Source organism: Berghia stephanieae, chromosome 6, assembly GCF_034508935.2.
Source record: "Berghia stephanieae isolate SIO BIC M18660-M18661 chromosome 6, UCSD_Bste_1.3, whole genome shotgun sequence".
Lineage (NCBI taxonomy): Eukaryota > Metazoa > Mollusca > Gastropoda > Nudibranchia > Aeolidiidae > Berghia > Berghia stephanieae.
In genome coordinates this window covers 47,765,582-47,790,581 of record NC_088365.1, presented here as the reverse complement: position 1 = coordinate 47,790,581, position 25,000 = coordinate 47,765,582, and the positions used below count along the sequence as shown (strand labels likewise).

The 25,000-nt window shown below is 35.6% G+C and overlaps 1 protein-coding gene across 4 annotated transcripts in view; it reads left to right on the top strand.

Moving 5' to 3' along the window:
* The first annotated feature begins 7,036 nt into the window (after positions 1-7,036).
* Positions 7,037-25,000, top strand: part of LOC144975154 (alpha-(1,3)-fucosyltransferase 7-like) — a 68,694-nt gene continuing 50,730 nt past the window's right edge. The window contains exons 1-2 of one of the 4 annotated variants that reach the window (XM_078918943.1): positions 7,037-7,251; positions 10,341-10,601. The gene's annotated coding sequence lies outside the window, so the exon portion shown is untranslated. Of the gene's footprint in view, positions 7,252-10,201; positions 10,602-17,382; positions 17,424-25,000 lie in introns of those variants that run through there. The other 3 variants (XM_078918944.1, XM_078918941.1, XM_078918942.1) reach the window with 3 other exon arrangements.

Genomic DNA, 25,000 nt, shown 5'->3' with positions numbered 1-25,000 from the left:
CTCCTCTCCGAAAACAAATGTTATTATAAAATTTGGCGCGAAAACTGTTCCTTCAAAAATCGATCGTTTAAAATACCTCCGTCTTTGTAGAAAACAAAACAAAAACAAACAAAAAACAAAACAAAAAAAACTATTAAAACTATGCGCCGATCAGAGCGGGACTCGAACCTTTGTCCTTCCTGCCCGAAGGCGAGTGACATAGCACTAGACCACATAGCTGCACATTAGGCCCATGGAGCTGGCATTTTTCCCGGTATAAATCTATAGCGTGAAATGGACAATAGCAATTTATTGGTACCCATTGGATAGGACGCTAGTCTATCGTAAAGTACTTTCCGCCAGATCTAACAGACCCAGCTATCCAATCACTGTTGGGTGGACAGGAGGGTCCAAAAAAAAATCTCGATCTCGGTCCCTTTGACTAGTGAAGTGAGTGCTCTACCAACTGAGCTATCGGGACCACCGGGAAAAAAACGGACGAAGAAAACACTATAAAATATAGTATGAGCTTGGCTAAGAAGCTCACAACATTGCCATCCAGAAGTATAACGGACCAAAACGCAAAACTATGTGTAACCATGAACTTTTATAGTCTGATTAATAGTTAATACAGTTTAGTGAGAAGTACTCATAAACGCGGATGGCAAAAACTAATAACAAACACCTGAGTGACGTCATTTCGTTCTATCCATAGCGCTTTGTGAAAGCTCACGTTTTTATTATTTTCATTCTGAACTTGAACCCTTTCAGAAAACTGGACGCCTTTGTCATGCATTGCGGGTCGGATAACAAGTCATCCAAATCCTTGACCAACAAGACGATCGAGTTAATCTTGTCCTTCCATTCATAAATAAAATTCTCTCCAGCCCAGCCAGATCACACATTATAATCCCGCGGTCCTTGGTAACGCCTGACACCTACTACCCCACAATAGCTTTACTCTCTCTCTCTCTCTCTCTCTCTCTCTCTCTCTCTCTCTCTCTCTCTCTCTCTCTCTCTCTCTCTCTCACTCACTCTCTCTTTCTTTCTTTCTCTCCCTCACCCTCTCTCACTCACATACACGTATTCTCTCTCTCTCTCTCTCTCTCTCTCTCTCTCTCTCTCTCTCACTCACTCTCTCTTTCTTTCTTTCTCTCCCTCACTCACATACACATACTCTCTCTCTCTCTCTCTCACACACACACACACACACACACACACACAATTGAGGAATGTGAGTACATTTAGTTAATTTTGTGTGCCCCCCCCCCTGTTTCTCTCTCTCTCTCTCTCTCTCTCTCTCTATCTATCTATCTATCTATCTATCTATCTATCTATCTATCTATCTACCTACCTATCTACCTACCTACCTACCTACCTACCTATCTATCTATCTATCTATCTATCTATCTATCTATCTATCTATCTATCTATCTATCTATCTATCTATCTATCTATCTATCCATCTACCCCCCTCCTCTCACTTCACTCCCATTCTCGCTATATTATATATATCTACCTACCTATCTGTCTATCTATCCCCGACCCACCCAACCCCAAAATAAATTTTAAAATCACAGATTATTATTAATAATAATAATAATTAATAATAATAATATAATAATAATAATAATAATAATAATAATAATAATAATAATAATAATAATATAATAATAATATATATATGACATAATAATTTATGCAATTTGGTCATTTCATTGTTACACTTGTTATGGCGTTATATAATAACGATAACATTGAACAGATATTTCACTCCTACTTATTCTCTCTCTCTCTCTCTCTCTCTCTCTCTCTCTCTCTCTCTCTCACACACACACATACACACACACACACACAAACACTAAATGTAAACATAGAAACATACACATAAACATACACATCCATAAACAGAAAGGCAGGCGACAGCCGTATCTAGGCGTGGCCTTCGTGAACTCTTATGGCCTGAGACATCGTCTCGACTGGCGATGTGACGTCACACTCCCGGTCCATCCGCTTTCGTTTTGAAAACCGGTTAATGGTTGACTGTGTTGTCATTCATTTTCAATTCATTCTTATCGGATTATTGTACCCTCTTGTTTTCTATAGATAATTTGTTAAATAGTCATTCATATTTTGATAAATACCATCCATTGTTTTGCATTTTCATCATGCCTCGTAAGTGCTGTGTGCCAAATTGTAAAGGAAATTATTATCCTTCTGAGAAAGTGTCTGCCTTTGAATTTCCCTCGGATTTGGATAGGAAAAACCTTTGGTTGAGGAAGATACCAAGACAAGATTTCCAACCTTCTTCTACAGCTGTGGTATGTGAGCGTCATTTTTGTGACAGATTTATTGTCAGAGTAGATTCTGTCACAAGACCTGACGGTTCCATTCTCAGTGTAGAGAGAAGCATACCAAAATTGACAAAAGATGCCTATCCTTCCATCTTTCCCAACTGTCCCTCCTATTTATCTACGAAAATATCCCTGAAACGGAAAGCCCCCGACGAAAGGCGAGATGCAGTTTTAAAGAGAGACGATGAGTCTTTTAAACGATGGGTTGAAAATGATCGGATTAAGAATTATACAGAATTCTGTGGCATTTTCAATACCAGAGTTGATGCGAAATTATGGATTTATCGTTTTTTTCTTGCCTCATCGTCTTCACCTGATGATCCACCAATGCCTGACCACTGCACCCTTTACAGGATTATTGATACTGTTGACAGTGCTCCAAAGTTGCTGTCTTCAATCAAAGTTTTCTCTGACATGCATGTGGAAATATTTTCTGATAATCGTAAGTATTTACCTTGAAAATTGACATGTTTAGAATTAGAATAAATGATTTCTAAAATAGTAATAGTAATAGTGCTAGATAGAACTTCTAGTATATAAGAGTAGTGCTGGTGTTAGAAGTAGTAGTAGCAGTGGTGGTGGTAATAGTAGCAGTAGTAGTAGGAACGCCAATATAGTAGTACTAGTAGCAATGGCAATATCAGTAGTAGTGACACCAATAATGGCAATGGTAGTCTACCACTAACAGTAGTTCTAGTAGTGGTTGTAGTCGTATAATAGTAATTGCAGTAATAATATTCTTGGTAGAGTAGTTTGAAATATTATTAGTAGTAGTGGTAGTAGTAACACTAATGGTAGTAGAAGTAGTAATAAATATAGTAAGTATAATTTTTATTAAAGTCTATCTTAATGCTGTGATGTTATTATATACAATTAAAAGATATATTATTATCTCACTATCAACCATTTTATAAGGATCTTGTTTAAATGATGAAAGAAGACAATAAAAAAGATACAACTTATTTTTCATTGAAGCATGGAAATTATAATATATGTTAGTGTGATGACTTGACCATTATTTTTTTCTTTGTTTTTCAGAAAGGGTTCCTGATAGCGCCATTGCATGGATTTTTGGGAAAACTTCTCCCCCAACTCTTACATGCTGGTCTCAATTTGACACTGTCCTTTCCCATTTTTGTCATGGGAATGGATTTGATAGAAGTAACTTGGAGGACCAGCTGCAACTTTATGTTTCAGCTATTGATAGTCTATGCAACAGTATTGACAATGATGAAGATGATGAGTCCAAGTCTTTGTTCATGCCAAAAGTTAGGTTTTTGGTTGAGCAGCTTAAGTTAGTTAACTTGTCTGTAAAACGTTACAGTTGCTCTACCCTTATCTGGGCATTCCAGTTGTTTGCATCTGCTCCTCGTGCCTATTCTCTTCTAAGGAATTCCTTTCTTACTTTGCCTCATCAGTCCTATCTTAGAAAACTTTCCTCTGTCTTTGAAATGAAGACTGGTTTTCCTAATTCTAAAGATCATGAAGCATATTTAAGACAGCGATGTCTTAAAATGCAAGAGCATGAGCGTGATGTCGTTCTCATGATGGACGAAATTCATATTTCTCACCAGTTGTCGTATAAAGGGGGGAAACTTGAGGGCTCTGCATATAATTGTCAGGTTTCTGAGGCAAGCACTGCCCAGGTCTTCATGATTTCCTCAGTTCTTTGTAAACAGAAAGATGTTGTTGCCATTTTACCTGTAAAAAATATTGATGCTCGTTATTTGCAATGTTTGCTTCTTAAAACATTGCAAGTTCTTCATGATGTTGGTTTTCATGTTTTGTGTGTTATTTCTGACAACAACAGAATTAACCGCAATGCCTTTGCTATAATGTCTGGGGGAAGTCTTTGTCCATCTATTCCAAATCCTGTCATTCCTTCAGAGAAACTTTTTTTTCTTTTTGATACTGTCCACCTTTTCAAATGTATTAGAAATAACTGGACGTCTCAAAAAGACTTGGAGAAGACTTTTATTTTACCACCTGTACTGACCAACAATGAAAATCCTTCATCTTCAGTTATGAGAGCATCCATGTGTCACATTACAAAAGTATACGAGGAAGAGAAGTCATCAGTCGTGAAACTTGCTCCATCTTTGAATCGAAAATGTTTGAATCCATCGCCTACTGAGAAACAGAGTGTTCCACTGATGTTGAGAATTTTTGACAGACGGAATGCTGCTGCCTTGGAGCACTTTGGATCCAAATGGAATGTCAATGTCAGTGGGACAGTATCATTTATATTGTTCATTGTACAGCTATGGAATGTTCTAAATGTCAAGCATCCGCTGAAAGGCAGGAGATTGAGGGATGAGAGATGCAAGCCAATTAATTCCATCTCTGATTCCAATTTCTCATTTCTTCAAGATGCTTTGACTTGGTTCAAGGACTGGAGCAGGTTAGGGATGAAACCACGAGAAGGAGTATTGTCGAGAGAAACCATGGATGCTCTTGTTCACACTATTTCTACTTTTCTTGAATTTGTTCCTTATCTCTTATCTCATAAGAAATATAAATATGTCTTGTTGGGAAAGTTTCAGACTGATGATCTGGAGTTTCGTTTCAGCCAGTACAGACAGTTGAGCGGAGGTAATTATCATGTCTCCGTTCAACAACTTCTTGAGGGCGAGAAAAAGTTGAAGCTTCTTAGCGTTCTTAAGTTTATTTCTGCTTCAAGTGGTTCTTTGAAATTAAAAGATATCACTGAACCATTGGAAGAAATAAGATTAAATGATTCCTCTTGTCATGATGACATCCAATATTTTACTCCTTTACTTTATGATTGTGATGATATTGAACTTGTTTCAGAGCAATTGAAAGCTCTTGTCTTTGTCTCTGGATACTGTGCTCGAAAAGCATTGCTTAATGTGACTTGTGATGGCTGCAAGAGTGAGTTTCGACAAGAACGGGTCCTTCAAGTGGAATCAACAGCAGAATCATTAGCTTACATTTCTGTTCTCGACCGAGGCGGTTTGACGTGGCCAACTGATTATGCTGTTGAAATCATGACACACATTTTTAAAATTTTTCAGTTCTTGATTGGCAATCATGATCATGAACAGCGTCTGCTTTCAAACACCAATCAGAGATTTCTTTTAATGAAACTCACTCTGCAAAGGCTTTCTGATTTAGAATTATTGGGGAAAAATTGTGATATTTGTAACACAGATCTGCTCATTGTTCACAGATTCTGCAAACCAGCTGTCAACATTTTCCTCAACAATTACTCCAAGATGTTCACAGATAAGGCAACAACATCAAAGAACAAAAGGAAGCTTCAAACTCTTACGAAAAGAGCATAGGTCATCTTCTTTTCCTTCTCATTATTGGATAAGACTGGAGGCACATGTTTCAGACAACCATCGGGTTTAGATTCCTGCAGAGCTCACGACGTATGTGGGGGATGTAAGGGCTGCCCATTTTATATATCAATCGCCAGTTCCATGCCACATGTGTCTCCATGTCAAGTCCAACTCTATGTTTTCTCATTCCTTTTCCTTCTTATTACCATAAAATCACATCTCTTTGTTTATTGTCATCACTGTTGCATATTCTTTTTAGGATTAACAATTGACCAGTATGTACATATCAACATTATGTATACATTTACAGAAATTATAATAGATATATAGTGTCTGCAGATTGAACTCTGTGGAACCTGTAGGTATCCAACTGATTTTTTTGAGTTCCAAGCTGCACTGATGAGCTGTTGAACAGCGAAACACTATATTTTTTATAGTCAATCTATAGTTTATATATAGTGTCTGCAGATTGAACTTCTTGCGTTTCGTGCCCAATAATTATCATTGACGGAGCAAGGTAATGTTTTGTTTATTTTATTTTTTATATTAGTATTAGCCTACTATTGCCCATATTACAATTAAAATTTTGAATGAAATAAAGATTTAAAAGAGCATTTAGCCCCCTTATTATTCTTGTACAATTCTTTTTTAATGAGAAATAAAATCGACTTGTATTTTTTGCTAGGACTTGAGATCCAGTGTGTAGTACAGCGAAATAGTAATGAATTGGTGTGTGTTGTATGCGAGTGGAAAAAAATAATTCATGCCAATTATTTCTTCTTAACCATGCCAAATATAGCTAGCATGGTTGGGGGGGGGGGGAGGTAATTTTTTTGTCGTGTTATTTATAAACTGTTAAAAGTAAGCATAATATAATAATGTGAAAATGAAGTGTAAAAAAGTGGTTTGCTATAAATTTCAATGACAAAAGTAAATGATCTTATTATAAATCTTCGCAATCGTTATCGTCGAAGTCCAAGAAAAATGGAAGTCGGGTTGATATAGGATCATTTGCATCGGCAAAATGAGTTTGAATGAAAAATAAATGCTAATCAACGAAATCAATAATTAATAAACATCTATTTTCTAAGGAAAGTCGTTAAATAATGCATATCGAATTTTTTAAATCTGGGTTTCCTAAAAGTTGGCCACAAAAGTTCCAATCTGGAAAATCTATGTTTTTCCTGCCTCGCTTCACTGGTAACACACACAGCCGCCCGCTCGGCTCGCTGTCTCCTCTCTCTCACTTGTTATGATTTAGAGAGTGACGTCACTGTATCCAGTCTTGGGCCTCTAGTATAACGAAGGCCACGATCTAGGGCAAACACTTAGCGAGGCACACGCACTTCGCGAGTCAGCGTGCGAGGGCTGGTGACCATTGGCTCAAAGAAGGAATGTCCCTTCTAGTAGCGTTAGCTCTCCTCTTTCTAGGGTGTCACAGACCAGTTGCACGTCACGTGAATGTTGGACTTCTAATATTATTATTATTATTACCAGGTACCTACTACGTACCTAGATACACCTACACACGCGTGCACGCTTTCTATGGAATTCTCTCACAAACGTGTTTTGATTTTACGTGGGAATAAAATAGTAGCAGATAGTCCCAAGCGGTATAATATTATTCTATTATTGTTGTGTGTTGGATTTGATGCTAAAATTAAAACTTAGATGCAATCTTATGTTATAGATAGAAAGAAGATGACGTCATTCATCATTCAGGCCTTTGGTATTGTTGTTTTTTTTTTTTTTTAATTTGTTTTTTTTTTTTGTTTTTTTTTTTTTTTGGGGGGGGGGGGGGGGGGGGGGTTTTGCCATCCATGTTTATGAGTGATTCTCTACTAAACTATTAACCAGACTATAAACGTTGAAGGTTACACATAGTTTGTGTGTTGGTTCGTTATATTTCCGGATGGCAATGTTGTGAGCTTCTTAGTCTATAGATAGTATGCGCTTGTCTCAGAAGCTCACAACATTGCCATCCGGAAGTATAACGGACAAACACACAAAACTATGTGTAACCACTTTTATAGATAGTATGAAGTTGACGTCACTCAGGGCTTTGTTATTGCTTTTTGCCATCCGCATTTATGAGTAATTCTCACTAAACTGTATTAACCAGACTATAAACCTTCAAGATTACACACAGTTTTGTGTGTTGGTCCGTTATACTTCCGGATGGCAATGTTATGAGTTTCTTAGCCAAGCGCATACTATCTATAGTCTGGTTAATTTAGTGAGAATCACTCACAAACGCGGATGGCAAAATACAATAACAAAGACTTGGGTGACGTCATCTTCGTTCTATCTATAGATACTGTGCGCTTGGCTAGGAAACTCACAACATTGCCATCCGGAAATATAACGGACCAACACACAAATCTATAGATAGAATGCGCTTGGCCGAGGAGTTCACAACATTGCCATCCGGAAGTATAACGGACCAACACACAAACTCTGTGTAACCATGAACTTTTATAGTCTGGTTAATACAGTTTAGTGAGAACAACTCACAAACGCGGATGGCAAAAACAATAACAAAGGCCTGAGTGACGTCATCTGCATACTATCTATATGTACCCAACCTTGAACGTTTATTGTCTGGTTAACACAGTTAAGTGAGAATTACTCATAAACATGGATGGCAAAAAAAAAAAAAAATATTAAGATAGAAAAAGAAAAAAAAGCCCAATAACAGAGAGGTGAGGGACGTCAACTTCGTTCTATCTATAAGTTCAAGGTTACATATAATTTTGTATGTTGGCAGATACATTTCATGTGACTGGCGGATGTTTTGAGAACTGTATCTAGTATATAAACGCATAACATCGATATACCGCTACAAGCGCACTATTATTAAAACAAAACATAATAGATGAATGAAGTTGACGGAACTCGGGCGGGTCTTTATTTTTATATTATTTTTAATTTTGTTTTTGTATTTTGGCCATCAAATGAGTAGTTCTCACTAAACTGTAATAAACAGACTATAAACGTTTAAGTCTACACATTTTTTGTATGTTGGTTCGTTATCCTTCCGGATGGTAATGTTGTGAGTTTCTTAGCCAAGCGCACAGCATCTATAGATTTGTGTGTTATTATTATTGAACCCCCCCCCCCCTCCCCCCGTGAAACACGCTGCTCACCAATCACTTCGAAGCGTGTGTGAACTTCATTCATTCAGAAATTCCGTGTTTTCTTCCTTTCTTTATAATGTTATCAGTTCAAGATCGATTGACCTCCAATTGTCTAGTGTTTTGGTTTTCTTTTCGTTTCTTTTTTTATCTTCTCATTTTTGAGAAAGATAAGAATGATATCTGTGTATGTATTCACGAACTGTCAGGAGTTCTAGATAATTATTATCGTAGAGCTGTGTAGAAAGTGAGAGAAGTTAAGTAAGCGATTTCATCTTAAATCGACAGTGTCGTTTTGTGGGTTTTTTTTTATTTCTTGTCTTTTCTTATATTTAAGATAAGATAAGAATAATATTTGTGTTTGTATTGATAACAGGAGTCCTAAATTTTGTCGTAGATTTGTGAGGATATGAGAGAAGTTATGCGATTTCATCGTAATTAGAAATTTATTATCTTTTCTTAACTTTTGAACTAGATAAGGATAATGTTTATGTATGTATTCATGACAGGAGTCGTAATTATTATTCTATAGCTGTGAGGAAATGAGAGAAGTTATGCGATTTCATCTTAATTCGACAGTGTAGTTAGCGTTTGAGTTTTATTTTCTTATTTTTTCGTATCTTCACGCGTTTGAAATAGATAAAAATAATATTTTTGTATATATTCATGACAGGAGTCCTGAAGTTTGTCGTAGAGTTGCGAGGATGTGAAAGAAGTTATGCGATTTCACCGTAATTATTCAATATAGTCTTTGGTTTACTTTTCTTATCTTCACGCTTTTGAAATAGATAAGAATAATGTTCTTGAATATATTCATGACAGGAGGCGTAATTATTATCCTAGAGTTGTGAGGAAATGAGTATAGTTATGCAATTTCATCGTAATTAGACATTACAGTCTTTGATTTTCTTTTCTTATCTTCACGCTTTTGAAATAGATAAGAATAATATTTTGTATGTATTCATGTCAGGAGTCCTAAATTTTGTTGTAGAGTCGTAAGAAAATGAGAGAAGTTATGCGAGTTCATCGTAATTAGACAATTATCTTTTCTTATCTTCACACTTTTGAAATAGATAAGAATTATATTTTATGTATGTATTCATGGCGGTATTCCTAATTATTATCCCGGAGCTGTGAGGAACTGAGTTTGGTTATGCGTTTTCATCGTAATTATTCAATACAGTTTCTTATCTTTTTTTTTGGTTTTCTTATCTTCACACCGTTGAATTAGATGATAATGACATTTTTTAAAATGTATTCATGACAGGAGTCCTAAATTTTGTCGTAGAGTTGTGAGGAAATGAGAGAAGTTATGAGATTTCATTGTAATTAGACAATACAGTGTTTGGTTTTCTTTTGTTATCTTTTCTTACATTTTCACGCTTTTTAAATAGATAAGAATAATATTTTTATATGTTATTCATGACAGGAGTTGTACTTATTTGTTCTAGAGCTGTGAAGAAATGAGTATGGTTATGCGATTTCATCGACATTAGAAATTATCTTTTCTTATCTTCGCACTTTTGAAATAGATAAGGATAACATAATTTTTTATGTATTCATGACAGGTGTCTTAATTATTATCCTAGAGCTGTGAGGAACTGAGTATAGTTATGCGTTTTCATCCTAATTAGACGTTACCCGTATACCCTAATTGGAAGTACGAGATTTGATCTTTGTTGTAGATTTGGAGTAGGAAGGTTGTGTTGTTGACTGTTGTGATTCGTCTTGTGCTTTGGATTATGGACAACAACAACTGATCAAATCGATTTTGGATGTAGATAGGAATCGGAGGAGGAGGAGGAGAGAGGAAGGATTTTTTGTTACAGGTATGATGGAATGAGTTTGGATTTAATTTAATTGGTAGTATGAGTACACTGATATCGCGGTGGTGGTTGTTGTTGTTGTTGTTGTTGTTGTTGTTGTTGTTTTTGTTGTTGTTGTTGTTGTTAATGGTTTTATAATTGGTTGTGGTGGTGATTGATGTGTTCCTTTGTATAAAAGCTCATTATATTCAAATAAAAAACCTACAAAACAAAAACAACACATTTTTATTATATACCTACTCGTATAGATTTTTTTTATTCTTGTATATTTGTTCTATATCCTGGTATTTGTTTGCAAAACACGTCGGTCAAAAAAAAAAACAAAAAAAAACAGACAAAACAAAACAAACAAAATAATAATAATAATAATAATAATAATAATAATAATAATAATAATAATAATAATAATAATAATAATATATGATGATATGAATAAATGATATGATGATGATGATGATGATGATGATGATGATGATGATGATGATGATAAAAAAAATTAAATACACAAAAGTAAAAGGAAAAAAAAAATTCCCTTTATTCATCCCAAAGGGGATATTTGTCTCTAGGGTCTATTCCAAGGGGAGACTGGAATAACCCGGGCGTCAGCCGCATTGCATCGCCGCAAACTGAGCTATTGAGGCGAGGTGACTTAGTCAGGACAACACAGTGCAGCTTCGGGTGATTGAACCTGGTACTTTTCGAGTACGAAACTAAGACCGTACCGCTGAGCCACGCTGCCCCCTTGTAATGGAGAGAAAGATGGAGTAAATGTGGCTCATTTATAAGGGAACAACACAAAACAATCTACGCTTCGGCTCTTGGCCTTTCTCAAGTAAACACGATATATATATATATATATATATATATATATATATATATATATATATATATATATATATATATTAGATTTTCATAATATTTGAAACCTTATGGGCGGGTGGTTGGATGGGAGCATCACCCTTGAATCATATACCTATGATGTTCGCATGGGTGTACGATCCGATAGTGATGGCGTTTCTTCTTCTCTTTACTAGCCTATCCTGCTTCTTTGGTTTGTGATTGTATTTTTGACAGGCGATATTTTTTTTTCTGTAAATCTTCTGCCTGTTTGTTCTTGGTTATTTATAATTTAGCTTATGATATCTTTAGGTTATGATTTTGATTTACATTTGTACTATTTTTGTTAGATTGCTTGTTTTTTTGTTTCAGCGGTCTCTCATATAACCTCAATTGTGTTGGAAGAGACCTAAAGCAACAAACAAACAAAAAAACCTTATGGTGTGGATATGTGTGTTTGTGTTTTACAAATATTATAACAATCTGATATGTATAATATATATATATATTATATATATATATATATATATATATATATATATATATATAATACATATATATATATATATTATATATATATATATATATATAATACATATATATATATATATATATATATATATATATATATATATATTCGTGTTTATTTGAGAAAGGTCAAGGGCCGAAACGTCTTTGTTTTGTGTTGTTCCCTTATAAATGAGTCGCATTTACTCCCTTTATCTTTCTCTCCATCCTATAAGCTCATTTAGGCACCTCTAGTTATTGCAATTCCCCCCCCCCCCCCCCCCACACCCCCAATCCCTGTACCTTGTTACATATTTCAAATGCAAATGAAAGTATTTCAACTATTTCTTTTTGTAAAGTCGAATACAGCCTGAGGATTAGGCAAGTAGACACTATGTAAATATCATCTACGTAAAGTATTTTGGTTGAAGATCGTGGTTTAAAGGTAAAATGACATTGTTATTACGGGTCAAAATGGGTAGGTATATTAAAAAAAAAAAACAGGTTCAGCTTTTAAATCATATAGTGAGATATCCACTAACCGTGCTCAAAGCCCTTTACAAAGGGTCCCTGACAAACATCAACACGTAACATGGAGACTTGACCCCTGTTAAGGCGATGATACAATAATTTTTTTTCAGACATAGACAACGCTGTTAAAGTCCATGTAGAAATTTTACACCTGAGTACGGTGAGATAATGTGAGTGAAAGAGTCTGTTCCAAAGACTCAACAATGCGTCAAGCGAGGCTCCAACCCAGTTCTTTCCGATCCGAAAGCGATGTCATACCACTAGACCACATAGCAGTAGAAAAAGCAGTGAGAATATATTGGAATCGAATGTTCAAGTCTGTCTTTAAATGTTTAACGCATTTGCAGGTCTGATTACCCAATTCCTTATGGGCCCATTGTTGTAATAAAACCTCCCCAAAAATGACGCAAAATTATATTGTCCATTACACCAATGTTAAACTAGGCTCATAATTTGGGTTCGAATATCAGACCTGCATATATGTACGCGTTGACCAGTATTGTACATGTTTATAGGAATTGTACATTTAGAGTGTTATAATACAGTTTTGTTTTTTTTTACCAATATTGAATATTTCGTAACTTCGGAGATACCTATCCCCCCCCCCCCCCCCCCCCCTTGCAAGGTTGGGCTCTTCTCTCGGTCGGAAAATCCAGATTAAAAAACCGGTAGCTAATAGGCCTAACATGACAATAATGATATAGCCATATAGAATAAATACACATAGTAGGCAACAGATGGCATGGAATTATATTACATCGTTATGATTAAAATTGTAATTATAATGAGAAGGGGTTGGTTTGGTTGGCTGTAACAATGTTGTTGTTTGCTCTCATAAAATACTTTTTTGTTATTGTTGTCATCTTCCATTATGGCGAGGAAGCGTTAATAAATAAATAAACAAATCAATTAATAAATAAACAAATCAGTTAATAAATAAACAAATCAGTTAATAAGTAAACAAATCAGTTAATAAAGAAAGAAATCAATTAATAAAGAAAGAAATCAGTTAATAAATAAACAAATCAGTTAATAAATAAACAAATCAGTTAATAAATAAACAAATCAGTTAATAAATAAACAAATCAGTTAATAAATAAACAAATCAGTTAATAAATAAACAAATCAGTTAATAAATAAACAAATCAGTTAATAAATAAACAAATCAGTTAATAAATAATCAAATCAGTTAATAAGTAAACAAATCAGTTAATAAGTAAACAAATAAGTTAATAAATAAACGCGTAGGATTATTAAATAGCGCATTATCACTTACCGCGCATCACAATATGATTTCAGTTATTTCCTTATCAGGTCATAAGGAACAAATACTATTTCCATTTCATACAGTACTCAGTCACCTAATAGGCGTCCTTTTTGTTGTACATACTAACTCTCTTACAACATCCGCCACTGCCTATAGCCTGGTACTCCTTCATACCTGGTGGGATAAAGAATGTAATGCTAATTGCCTTACCAAAGGACATACCACCGTTAGCATCAGGATCTTTCACGATCACTGTCACCCATCCAGCTAATGACCACGTTTTAAATCGTTGACTTTGTGACAAGACGAGACACTCTAACCACTGAGCCATCGATTCATACTCGTAATATTATAATATCATCGGTTGATTAAAATGTCCCTCAACTTGTCAACAACTCCCAAACCCAAGACTTCAAAAGTAAAGATGCGCAAAAATTCATAGAAAGTGTCTGGGTGGGGTTCCTGACCTACCATAGTGGGCAGGGAGACACTTACCGTGTCTTCTATATCCCTCTATAGCTGTTTTCCAACATTTTCTTCTTTTTTTTCCGGCCAAATTTAAAATAAAATGTGTTGGCATTGTACAACGAGAGTTAAGTCTTGTTTTATGGTAATGGTGAGTTATTAATACAATGTGTAATTTCGGGAATCTGGCAGTTATAGCATAGAACGTAATATTATAGTAATACAGGTAGGGACTGTCGTAAATTGGCAAAACACATTTATTCAATTTAACCAGAGAAAAAAAATTATATAAAAAAAAATTAAAAAGAAAGACAAAAGAAATGAAAAAAAAAATAATTATAAAAAGAAAACAAAAGAAAAAAAGAAAAACATCAAACAAACTTTAACTTAATCGACAGGTTAAGGTGACCTTCAAGGAAAAAAATGCAGGTGGATATGAAACAGTTGAGCCTCGCTCGGAGCGTAGTTGAGTCCTTGGGAAAAGGCTCTTTACTCACATTCTCTTACCGTACTCAGGTGTAAAATGAATATCTGGCCGTTAATAGCGTTGTCTCTGTCCGAAAAAAAAAATAATTGTAATATTGCCTAGCAGGCGTCATGTCTCGTTCTACACATTATATGTTACGTGTTGCTGTTTGTCACTTGGGACCACTTGTAAAGGGATTTGAGCACGTTTAGTGGGTATTGCCTTTATAAATGCTCACATTTAATGCTTTAGGTGTCTGGGAGGCCATATTGTATTCACCTATACATGTAATAATTGTGTTTTCTGGCTAATACTGAAGAAACAGGATGTTTTGTCATTTTGTCGTAGTGAATGTAGTAAAACAGTAGTAATGAGAGTCGTTTTAGCTTGGGGTATCAATTTTATGTGTTCGATAATACCGTAATTCGATACGGCTTGGTGGATATCGATATCGTTAGTGGAATATTAAGTGAAATTATAAGAAAGATGATATGACTGATTAGGAATAATATATACACTTTTAGTCGGTGAATCTATCGATCCATCTGTCCATCCATCCACCTATCCTTTCATCTATCATTCACCCACCCATTCATCCACCTATCCTTGCTGCCATCCATCCACTCATTCCTTTATCCATCTATCCATTTTGGTCGGTGTATCTATCCATCCATCTATCCATGCACCATCCACCTATCCTTTCATCCATCTTACTATGTAAATACATTCTAGGCTACTTAACTACTCGAGAAGCGAAGGATGTATATATATAGATAGTATGCAGATGACGTCACTCAGGCCTTTGTTATTGTTTTTGCCATCCGCGTTTGTGAGTTGTTCTCACTAAACTGTATTAACCAGACTATAAAAGTTCATGGTTACACAGAGTTTGTGTGTTGGTCCGTTATACTTCCGGATGGCAATGTTGTGAACTCCTTGGCCAAGCGCATTCTATCTATATAATATATATATATATATATATATATATATAATATATATATATATATATATATATATATATATATATAATTCATGGTTTATGTTTTTACAATTTTATATATATATATATACCTACCTATCTATCTCCACCCATCTATCCAGTTATCCATTTCCACAATGTATCCATCTATCCATAGTATTTCTCTCTCTCTCTCTCTCTCTCTCTCTCTCTCTCTCTCTCTCTATCTATCTATCTATCTATATCTATCCATCATTCCATCCATCCATCCATCTATCTATCTATCTATCTATCTATCTATCTATCTATCTATCTATCTATCTATCTATCTATCTAATTATCTAATTACCTATCTATCTATCTATCTATCTATCTATCTATCTATCTATCTACTATCTATTTATCTATCTATCTATCTATCTATCTATCTATCTATCTATCTATCCATAGAACTTAAATACAATAAGAGAGAGAGAGAGAGAGAGAGAGAGAGAGAGAGAGAGAGAGAGAGAGAGAGAGAGATTGAGAAAGAGACATAGGGAGAGCGACAGAGATAAACCAAATACCCTCACCACCCATATCGTTCATCACCATCATCGTTGTCTTATTCTTCCTCCTCTTCTTCCTCCTCCTCCTCCTCCTTTTCCTCATCCACTTCCTCCTCCTCCTTTTCCTCATCCACTTCCTCCTCCTCCTCCATTTCCTCTTCCTCCTCATCTACCCCCTCCTCCTCCTATTCCTTCTCCTCCCCATCCTCCTTACCCTCCTACTCCTCCACCTCCCCGTCCTCATCCTTTTCCTCCTCCACCACCTCCCACTTCACCTCCTCCTCCTCCTCCTCCTCCTAGTCCTCCACCTCCTCCTATTCCTCCTCCTCCTCCTCTTCCTCATCCTCCTCCTCCTCCTTCTCTTCCTCATCATCATCAATTATCATCATCATCATCCTTGCCATCAATGATAACCGCTACTTCAACTAATAGTAATTGTGTGTAAATGCCTCCTAACCTTATAGAATAATAACGTAACTATCGACATCAAATGTCATCGATCAATGCCCAATTAACTTAGAAGCGCATCATATAGAAAACGACGTTTTATGATTTATGTGCTAATTGTAGTATTGATTACACTTACATACAATAACGCTTATGAATAGATTGAGCAGATAATTTCCGATTACCAACTGTCCAGCACATACCCGACCCGAATCTAAATCAAGTTTCGATTGATTGTCGTCGTGTTAAAATTGTCGCTTTAATGTCATGAAAAGGTTGAAAAAAATAAAGATAAGTATTGAAATGTGAGCTCCAATTTAGTAAACGAAGACATATACTACTGACGTTTCAGGTTTCCCCTTTATCAACAAAACACGAAGAATTCATCGTGTTGTATTGATAATTGGGACACCCGAAACGTCCATAGGATTTATTAAACGAAGACAGATACTATAGATGATTCGGGTTTCTCTTTTTATCAACAAAACACTAAGAACCCATCGTGTTGTGTTGATAAAAGGGAAACCCGAAACGTCTATAGTATATATTATGTCTTCGTTTAATAAATTGGAGCTTACGTTTCAATAATTATCGTTATTCTTTTCCTTCGAGCTTCAAAGCAGCAACATTTCCATGAAACAGATGAACGCGCTCGTGGATTTCCTGTTACAACATAATCTATCGATGTGTCAATGAAAACATTCTTTGATCTTAATTCTAAATATTATTATGATTGAAACAATGGATACCATTTTGCCCGGGGATCCCAATCACTGAGTTGGTAGAGCTCTCGCAACACGTGAGTTTGAGCTTTTATTTTGTTTTAAACTTAAATTATAATTGACCTTTTATAGAGCGCAGTATCCACTAAATGTGCTCAAAGCGCTTTACAAGGGGTCCCTTACCAACAGCAACACGTAACATGTAGAACGAGACATGATGCCTGTCAGGCGATATTACAGTTTTTCCGGACGGAGACAACGCTGTTAACTACCAGGTACTCATTTTACACCTGAGTACGGTGACAAAATGTGAGTAAAGAGCCTTTTCAAAGGACTCAACTACTCGCCCGAGCGTGGCTCGAACCCAGGACCTGTCGATCCGAGAGCGAGTGTCATACCAATAGGTCTGAGAGTTTTTGTCAAGATGAGGGTCATTTAAATCGATCGATATTTATTGAAGGACGAGTTTTCTGGCCAAATTTTTAAATATGGATTTTTCCGGAGTACTTTGAGTACTCGTAATCTCAGAATCGTCTCAGACGAATACAAACAGCTTTTAATCATTCGACGCACCAAGAGTAAACATTAAACAGTACACGGCCGTACTCTGTAAAAATACGTATTTAAAGATTTGGCCAAAAAAACATTTCCTTCAAATATCGATCGATTTAAATGACCCTCGTCTTAGCAACAACAGCTCAAACTTTGGACATCGTGAGGTCTTCTTTTAAGTGCCAGGTTTTTAGGGTTTTTGTTGGTTTTTTTTTTGTTTTTCCAAGATGAAGGTCATTTAAATTGATCGATATTTGAATGACGAGTTTTCCGGCCGATTTCTAAAATACGTGTTTTTTCTAGAGTACGGCAGTTATCTTGTTAAAATCGATATGAAGCCTTTTTTTTTTACCACTCAACTTGCAGACACGTTTGTGTACCTATAGATAGTATGCGCTTGGCAAAGAAACTCCCAACATTGCCATCCGGAAATATAACGGACCAACACACGAAACTATGTGTAACGTTTATAGTCTGGTTTATAAAGTTTAGTAAGAATATTGAATATCTCATAAAACTGGATTGAAAAATCAATAACAAAGACCCTGGTGACGTCAACTTCGTTCCGTTATATCTATAATAATCAATCACACACATTGTGAAATTAAGGAGCGGGCATCGGTGTCAGATTAAGACTGAAAAAGTGTATATGAAAGGTGCAAGACAAAGCAAGAAAGAAAAATACAATTAAAAAAAAAACTATCACAAAAAATCAGTCGACTTCACTACTAATTTTTTGGGATATTTTTTTTTTTCTTATATTTGAATTTTTCTTTCTTGATTTGTCTGGCACCTTTACTAATAATAATAATAATAATAATAATAATAAAAATAATAATAATAATAATAATAATAATAATAATAATAATAATAATAATAATAATAATAATAATAATAATAATAATAATAAGCTTATGCCGAAGCTTCGAAGCGCTTCACATTGACCATCAGTAAAAAAACATTACACACTGCAGATTCGGACATACGAACAAAAGCTCACACGCATCCAATTACACACACACACACACACACACACACACACACACACATATACACACTGTACATAAATATATTACTCGCACACACAAATACACACTTGTTCAGTTCTTAATAAACAATATACATGACGAAAGAAAAAAATAACGATCTGTTCCCGGGCGTTTCGATGTTATTGTTGATTTCTTGTTGAGAATGTCTCGACGTTCATGCGTAGCCATCGTTAACTTATAGATAGAATGCGCTTGGCCGGCAACATGACGGTTACACCAACACCAACTCTGTGTAACATAATATAGCGGTTCTTTATGGCAACCACAAACAGCAAAACAATACGTGATGACGTCATTGTATACTTACTGATGACCATGTAAAACAGTCTTTGCAAAAAAAAACAATCGAGTGTATCGTAGTTCAATGAGATCACTTGTTTCCATGAGCAGTAATAACGACAACTCAATAGGCGGTGCAAAAACCAAATAATGACGTCAAAATGCCAGTCTTTTTGGGTTTCAGTGCGTAGCCATCGTTATGTTATATAATAGCCTGATACTGAAATCCAAAAGGACTGGCAGTTTGACGTCATTATTTGGTTTTGCACGCCTGGTGAGTTGTCGTTAGTAGAGCTCAAGGAAACAAGTTATTTCATTGGTTGAACTATTGAATACAACTCACGATTTGTTTTTTTTTTGTTTTTTTTTTTTTTGTGGCAAAAGACTGGCACTTTGACGTCATTTTTTGGTCAGTATCAGGCCATAACTTTACGAAGGCCTCGTTCAGTGTCAGGCGACAACTTAATGATGGTTACGGTTCATGTTGGTCACGCATCAGCGAGAATGATCAATATTATCCAGTAATTTTTTTACCAATCAAAACCTGGAATTTGTGACACACCTTCACACGTGTTCAGACAAACATAGTTGGTTGTTTATATTATAATAACGTGAATGAAATCGACCTCTCTCTGACCATTTTTGTTGTTTTTATACCGCCAAATGTAGAGTCGTCATCAAACAATTGTCTCGATCATATTATAGAGAGAACGAATATGACGTCACTCTGGTCTTTGTTATTGTTTTTTGCCATCCGCGTTAATGAGTGATTTTCACTAAAAATGTATTGACCAGACTTTAAACGTTCGAAGTTACACATAGTTTGTGTGTTGGTCCTTTATAATTCCGGATGGCAATGTTGTGAGCTTTTTAGCCAAACGCATACTATCTATAAACGGTTAAGTTTACACATAGTTTGCTGTGTTGGTTCTATTGATCAAGCGGTAGAATAATGGGTATTTTACTTATAAACACATTGACATACCATCGGTAGTAAAACCTGTGTAGTTTGCCATGTTTACCAATCATTGCCATTGTTTACAGTATGATGAATCAGGACTTTTGAGTTGTAGTAATATTTGTGTTTTATGTTACTTATGTCTTTTTTGTGATAGTATGCGCTTGGCTCAGAAGCTTACAAAATTGCTATCCGGTAGTATAAAGGACTAACACACAGAATTATGTGTAACCTTAAACGTTTATATTCTGGTTAATACAGTTTAGTTAGCATCACTCATAAACGCGGATGGCAAAAAGCAATAACAAAGACCTAAGTGACGTTAACTTCGTTCTATCTAAATTCGCCTTTGAGCACTTTTTGGATCCGTTCCATATCAATTATTACATACCATATTTACATTGCAATACAATTTAGTTCAATCAACGTGCATTTATTTGAAGGTCTTATAACTCAATTCCTTATGGGCTCATTGTTGTAATGGAAATCTAAAAAAAAATGACGCAAAATATTGTCCATTACAACAGTCTAAACTAGGCCCCCTGGATGAGGTTCCTGACCTCCCATAGTGGGCAGGGAGGTACATATCGTATGTATCTTCTACCCCCCTGAATCTGTTTTCCAACATGCTTTCTGTCTTTATCCTGGGCCTGGCCGGAGTCCTTGGCTGTAAGGGAAACAGTCAAATGCATAGTATCCGGATATGCTATTTGTTTCCGTGTAAATCAACCCTCTGTTATGTATTATTATGTTTGTCATTTTGAATGTATAATGTAAACATTTGAGTGTATTCCTCTTTGTTGGATATTGTTCTTGTGTCTAAATGAGACTTATAGGTGATCTCAAACTAAGTACATTGATGGTATGCTCTTGGAATCTCCATCTGATCCCAAGTTCCCTGTTGTCTTACTTTTTCCTGGGTGCTTTAAATGTAATTTTAGAATTTGACTATCCCATTTTCTTCCTTTTTACTGGCGCTGATATAACCTAAATGTGTTGCAAGCGCCGTGAAACCCTTAACAACATTAAAACAAAAAACAAGTTGGCCTATAAGTGGGTTCGGATGCCTGACCTGCATATACGTAAACACGTCGATTTCAACCATCAATGACGATGTGATAATTTTTAAAATATGATATGTAATGAAATAACAAAATATTATACCAGTAACGATACGTATTCATAAATCTTCCTCAGATACGGGTAAAAAAAAAGAATAAAAAAGAATAAATAATCGACTATAGATAGTATGCGCTTGGCTTAGAAGTTCATAACATTGCCATCCGGAAGTACAACGGACCAACACACAGAACTGTGTGTAACCATGAACGTTTAAAGTCGGGTTAAATTAGTTCAGTGAGAATAACTCACAAACGCGGATGGCAAAATATAACAACAAAGGCTTGAGTGACGTCATCTTCGAACTATCTATATCCGGGAATCGAATCCAATCTATTCGCCTGTAATGTGAACGCTCTACCACTCAGCCAGTTATTGGGAATCCGACTGATATTGCCATCCGGAAGTATAAATGGACCAACACACAAAACTGTGTAATCTTAAACGTTTACAGTCTGGTTAATGCCGTTTAGTGAGAATTATTCATAAACGTGGATGGCAAAACAATAAAAAGAGACCCGAGTGAAGTCAACTTTATTCTATCTATAATCCATTTTCTTAATCAACCGCCGTTGTAAATGTTATGTTTTTATTTTCTTCTTTTTTTTTCTTCTTGAATCGAAGACTTTCTACGAGTACAAAACAACAACCACTTAACCTTTTCTATACACGCCATTGCGATTTCATGATAATTTCATACAAATAAATGTCTTCGTCCTCGTCCTCTCACGTAAAGAATAATAATATTATAGGTATTAAAAATTGTCCCAACCATTGGGAGCATGGTGTAGATAATGGTAGCACGTCTAACCGGTAATCAGTAGGTCTAAGGTTCGATCCCCAGTCGAGGTCGACTGATCTTTGGGATGGGTTTTTTTTTCTTGTATTTTTCTTTCTTGCTTTGTCTGTCACCTTTCATACACACATGTTCAGATCTTCATCTTACGATTTCATATCATAGTCAAATGTCAAACTATCAAGATAGCAAATTGTCAATTTCTAGTGGAAAAAAACAAAACACATTGCGTGGGAAAATTGGCCGTAAAATTAGAAGAAAGAAAATAAACCAACCCTTTATTTATTGATGCAATCTATGCGTTTAGTAAAAATAAATTCATAACATCCGTCAGCCGTATGGATAAAACGTACTAAGACACAAAACTATGTGTAACCGTAAAAGTTTATTGTTACAATGTAGTGAGAACTACTCGTAAAAAAGGCTGGCTAAAAACATTACAAAGAGCTAAGTGACGTCAATTTCGTTCTTTCTATAGATGGAATGCGCTTGGCTAAGAAGCTCACAACATTGCCATCCGGAATTATAACAGACCAACACACAAAACTATGTGTGACATTGAACGATTATAGTCTGGTTAATGCAGTTTAGTGAGAATTACTCATAAACGCGGATGGCAAACAATTAACTCTCTCCTTACCAACTATAGGAAAATCGTCACATTAGTTACGATACAACAAACATTTTTCTTATTCAAATTTCTTTTGTACATCACAACATTTAAAGAAAATGAACAGTGTATTGTCATGTTTTGATAAAGAAGTTATGTATGACCTGAAATTTATTCTGAGATAAAAAAATCTATTTTTGTGTTAGTTGGGTGCTAAGTTTTGGTGAAAATACTGATTATGGCTGATGAGGAGAGAGTTAAAACATTTTCTGAACGATCCAAATGCGACTTTTTTTGGGTTAGAATGAAAAAAAAGTCACCTCTTCAAGTATTATCTCAATCAATTATTCTCCGGGAAATCAGATAGAAGCCACGATGAGCCACGATAAAGGCAAACTCACCCCGGGTAATCGGGTGACATTTACATAAGTCAATACTCATTCTCTTGTTAACTCACTAAACCCAAACACCGACTTGGCTAAGAAGCTCATAACATTGCAATCCGGAAGTATAACGGACCAACACACGAAACTGTGTGTATCCATGAACGTTTATAGTCGGGTTAATACAGTTCAGTGATCATTACTCATAAACGCGGATGGCAAAAAACAATAACAAAGACCTGAGTGACGTCATCTTCGAACTATCTATATCCGTAGTTTACCCTGGTTACTTTTACCCCATTCCTATTTATTACATTTTTTTTCTGAGATAAATTATAGGCGTATCTAGTATCAAAGTTAATAATTTTAGTTTAAACATGTTAATGGTAGTTGAATATAACTATCTATGGACATGCTAATTTTTAATACATATTTTTTTTTCAAATTTTGAAAAGTAGCAAAAATCTATAAATTTAATTTAAATTGAGCTTTATATAGCGCAATATCCACTTAATGTGCTCAAAGCGCTTTACAAGGGGTCCCTGGTTAACAGCAACATTTAACATGTAGGACGGGACATGACGCCTGTCAGGCGATATTACAATTTTTCGGACAAACACAACGCTATTAACGACCAGGTACTCATTTTACACCTGAGTACGGTGAGAGAATGTGAGTAAGGAGCCTTTTCCAAGGACTCAACTATGCACCGAGCGCGAGGCTCGAACCCAGGACCTCCGATCCGAAAGCGAGTGTCATACCACAAGACCACATAGCCGCACATATAGGATTGAGTGAGTTAAACCAACGTTGACAATGATCGTTGATGAATAATAGGTCAACAGTAGAGACCGACAAACAGTAAACACATAACATTGAAGAGAAATAAAACCCCAAACGATAACAATCAACACGTGTGCTTTTATAAAGCGCAATATCCACTAAACGTGCTCAAAGCGCTTTACAAAGGGTCTGTTGACATTTACATAAGTCAATACCCATTCTCTTGTTAACCAAGCGTTGCCATTGATCGTTGATGAATTAATAGGTCAATAGTAGACAGTGAGAAACAATAAACACATAACAATTTAAAAAAAAAACAAAAGAAAAAAAAAAAAAAAAAAAAACAACAAAAAGCTTTAGCAAAATCCACAAAACGTACTCAAAGAACTTTACAAAAGTCGTGAGCAACAGCAACATTTAACAATGTAGAACGGGACATGATGCCCATTAGGCGATATTAAGTTGGGTTTTTTTTCTGACAGAGACAAAGCTGTTAACGGCCAGGTACGTATTTTACACCTGAGTACGGCGAGAGAATGTGAGTAATGAGCTTTCTCCAAGGACTCAACAATGTGTCAATGTTGATACATGATATCATTGTTGTTGTTGGCTCTTTGGTCATATTCTCTCACCGTACTTAGGTGTGAAATGAGTACCTGACCGTTAACAGAGTTTGTTGTCTCTGTCGAAAAAGAAAATTGTATTATCGCCTAACAGGCGTCAGGTCTCGTTCTACATGCGTGTTGCTGTTGGTTGATCAGGGACCCTTTGTAGAGCGCTTTGAGCACGTTTAGTGGATATTGCGCTATATAAAAGGTCAAAAGTTTTGTTATTTTGTTGTTTATAATATTTTTTTTGTTTGCATCAAATCGACCTTGGCTTGTAAAGAGTTAAAATAGAAAAATAAAATGATTGGAAAGTACGAGAAGGCAATACTGCCTTACTCTGGAAAAACCCTTATTAAAAATTTTGGCCAGAAAACTCGTCCTTCAAATATCGATCGATTTAAATGACCCTCATCTTAGTAAAAAAAAACCTCTCAAACCTGGGACTTCGCAAAGTCCCAGATTTGAGTTTTTGCGAAGATGAGGGTCGTTTAAATCGATCTAGATTTGAAGGATAAGT